Below are 4,160 nucleotides of genomic sequence, written 5' to 3'. Positions count from 1 at the left end.
GTGCGCGATATAAATTGCATACAAATAAAAAATAAAAATTAAAAAAAATCCCTGCGCTTAGAACTGTACCCACGGAATACGCGCGAAATAAGCCTCATATTGATTGATTGATTGATTGGTCTCTATTAGGCGTCCAGTCTCCTAATATGGACCCTTTGTGATTTTTTTCTGTATTTAATTTTTGCTGAATGTCTATCAAAGCTATTTCACTCTAATTAGGTCTAACGGTTAACCTAAGAGAGAAGGACTACCAAACACAAAATGAAACTTCTTCGCAAGAAAACAAGCTAGTTATCAGCATGAAACAAAAAGTGGTCCATATTAGGAGCCCTTCCCCTACAACATGAAGGATAAACAGAAAACTACATGGCTTGCTGTGTGATACCAGATTTCCACTCGTATTTTTTTTTCTTCAAATATTGACGCTCGCATTTCAGTATTTAAAAAACAACTCAAGTTAACCTGGTAGCAGGCAATGCAGTATTCTCTTTTTATAATAGACCAAAGTGTCCAAAGCAAGTTTAGTTTTTTGTTAAACTGGAGTCACGAAGGTATCAACTTCAAGTTAGTTGGTCTGGAATAATAGACACACGATTGTTTTAAGAACATTCTGTGTTAAACTAAGATTCGCGTATTTAGATTTTTAAACGCATTCATTTATTTTTCTTCTTGTTCCTTTTCTTCTTCTTGTTCCCGTAGTTTTTGTTCTTCTTCTCAACCTAAATTGATTAATTGATCCTACATTTGAGTGTCTTTCATAAACCAGAGATGATCCCGGATTGCGTGCTACAATTTTCACGGAAGAACTTGAAATGCCAAGGTAACTGGCAACCATCTGTCTTTTTACGCAGGTCACAACTTTGATCTGCGAAAGTTACACGGCTAAACCGAACCCTTTGTTTTGTCTTTCTTTGTGATTCTTGGCTGCCAATATGTATTCGCATCTTGAATTAAAGACTGTTAATGTGTTTTTGCGTGTGCATGGGTATAGGTGAGACTTAAGGTCGGGGAGGCAATGGTGTTTACGGGATTGGGGGTGGGGGTGGGGGTGGGGTGCGTGAGGGTGTGGGTGGGTGTGTGTGTGTGTGTGTGTGTGTGTGTGTGTGTGTGTGTGTGTGTGTGTGTGTGTGTTTGTGTTTGATGGAACCAGAGTTAAGTCTCTCCCTCTCTCTCCTTCTTTCTGTTAATCGTAATAATATTAGACTTCACGAAGTTTCTGTATGTCTCCGCTTTTCCTTTTCTCTCTATATCTCAGTTCATCACTCTGTTCCTCCACTTTTCCTTTTCTCTCTATATCTCAGTTCATCACTCTGTTCCTCCACTTTTCCTTTTCTCTCTATATCTCAGTTCATCACTCTGTTCCTCCACTTTTCAAAACTGCCATCGCTATGGAACTCCAAAGCTGACTTTTACGTGCAGCCTGCCGCAACTAACCTGGTATTTCTGCTTTTGATCGGCCAAATGTATACCGGTATTTTAGGAGCGCCAATCAAGAGCAGAAATACCGGGTCGAAAGCGGAATTTTACTTGGTAAAAATTCAGCTTTCGCGTTCCATACATTCCAATAGCCAACTTTCATACCCCTCCCTACTTTCCTCAATCCCAGCCCCCGGCCGTGAATGATTTTCAGTGTTCATCATTTTCCTTCCCACCTTGTTTGCCGAAAGAACATTTATCCGATGATTTGCACAACGTAGTCAAACTTTGAAGACAATTTTCCGAGGGCCAAATTGCGTCTTTATGAAGATGCATGCGAACGTTGGCGAACACTCATTAAACGCACTTTATCCCAAGCGATCGGCCAACACAAATTATTCCCAGCCACTCGAAAAACTTTTGCGATCGGGGGGATTTTGCAAGGCCGGGATTCGGTGCAGGGGGATAGGAGCGTGTAAACACGGTTTTTACGAGGTTTAATCTTCATCAGGGAGAGTTTGTTCTGTGCACTATCTCTAAATCTGGCGGTGTGCTCTGCTCGCCGAGAACACACTGTCACGTTGATCTGCTACACATGCACACGCATAAATAGAGAAACAGACAGACAAGCAGGCAGACAGACATAATTATTGGCATACGGACAGACTGACAAACGGATAGAATGACAGACAGACAGACAGATAGACACACTCACACACACACACAAACACTCACACACACACACACACACACACACACACACACACACACACACATAGGTGGTTTTACAGTCATTTGGGGTCGGCTGTGTATCAAAATGCCATCTTGCTCAAAACACAGGCATTTGGGGTCTCTTTTGTTTTAAGTGTTAGAAAGTTTCTTAAAACTTCAATGAGCGTTAAATGCCATTTTAAAGTGTGAAAACTCATTTCAGGAGGTTATTACATAAAATGCAACCTCCAGCGTGATTTTTAGAAAAACAGACATTTGGGGACGATGTTTGCTGTACAGCAGTGAAATGGGGACGTATGTGTACACAAAGTGCAGAGCTAGAATTATGTTATCGGTGCTATGAATGTTTTAGGTGTTAGAAAGTTTGTTAAAACTTCAATGAGCGTTAAATGCCATTCTAAAGTGTCAAAACTCATTTCAGGAGGTTATTACATAAAATGCAACCTCCAGCGTGATTTTTTAGAAACAAACAGGTATTTGGGGACGATGTTTGCTGACAAGCAGTGAAATGGGGACGTCCAAAAGTGCAGAGCTCCCGCAGAGCTATATGAATGGTTTCATCACATACATGGCGCTAGGCGACATATGTTGTGAAAAATTTTACAAATCACGTTTTTGCGCCTGATATTTTCTTGTCATCTCCAAAGTCAAGGGACAAACACGAAATTCCTTGACTTTTGGGGTAGCGCGACTCTGTTAATTTTAAGAATTAAAAAAAAAAAAATTCATTACTAGGATGTCCCATCGTTGGGAAATTCCGGTCGCTTCCTCCGAGTGGAAAGCTAGCAGTGACAGAGTCGCACTACCCCAAGTCAAGGGATCTATTAGTCCTGTTTCGCCGTTATCCCAATTCGCCCCCATCCCATTTTGGCGACATTTCTCAGGCCAAGTGTCATTTTACCACCATATCATGTACCATTAGCTTCACATCCCATTTTGGCGCAATCCCGTTTCGCCGTTAGCCCATTTCGCCCCCATCCCATTTTTGCGACATTTTACAGGCCAAGTGTCATTTTACCACCATGTCATGTACCATTAGCTCCACGTCCCATTTTGGCGCAATCCCGTTTGGCCGTTATCCCATTTTGCCCCCATCCCATTTTTGCGACATTTCATAGGCCATGTGTCATTTTACATGCCATTCTAAAGTGTCAAAACTCATTTCAGGAGGTTATTACATAAAATGCAACCTCCAGCGTGATTTTTTTTAGAAACAAACAGGTATTTGGGGACGATGTTTGCTGTACAGCAGTGAAATGGGGACGTCCAAAAGTGCAGAGCTCCCGCAGAGCTATATGAATGGTTTCATCACATACATGGCGCGAGGCGACATATGTTGTGAAAAGTTTTACAAATCACGTTTTTGCGCCCGATATTTTCTTGTCATCTCCAAAGTCAAGGGACAAACACGAAATTCCTTGACTTTTGGGGTAGCGCGACTCTGTTAATTTTAAGAATTAAAACAAAAAAAAATTCATTACTAGGATGTCCCATCGTTGGGAAATTCCGGTCGCTTCCTCCGAGTGGAAAGCTAGCAGTGACATAGTCGCACTACCCCAAGTCAAGGGATCTATTAGTCCTGTTTCGCCGTTATCCCAATTCGCCCCCATCCCATTTTGGCGACATTTCTCAGGCCAAGTGTCATTTTACCACCATATCATGTACCATTAGCTTCACATCCCATTTTGGCGCAATCCCGTTTCGCCGTTAGCCCATTTCGCCCCCATCCCATTTTTGCGACATTTTACAGGCCAAGTGTCATTTTACCACCATGTCATGTACCATTAGCTCCACGTCCCATTTTGGCGCAATCCCGTTTGGCCGTTATCCCATTTTGCCCCCATCCCATTTTTGCGACATATCATAGGCCATGTGTCATTTTACCACCGTGTCAAACAACTAGCGCCACATTCCATTTTGTCGCCATGCAGTTTTGCCGTCATCCCATTTTGCCGCCATCTCTATTTTGCGACATTTTGGATTGTGGCAAAAATGGAATTTGGCGTAAACGG

Source organism: Littorina saxatilis, linkage group LG17 (genome assembly GCF_037325665.1).
Source record: "Littorina saxatilis isolate snail1 linkage group LG17, US_GU_Lsax_2.0, whole genome shotgun sequence".
NCBI classification, from domain to species: Eukaryota; Metazoa; Mollusca; class Gastropoda; order Littorinimorpha; family Littorinidae; genus Littorina; species Littorina saxatilis.
The sequence above is the reverse complement of the archived record's forward strand: the minus strand, read 5'-3'. Positions refer to the sequence as shown.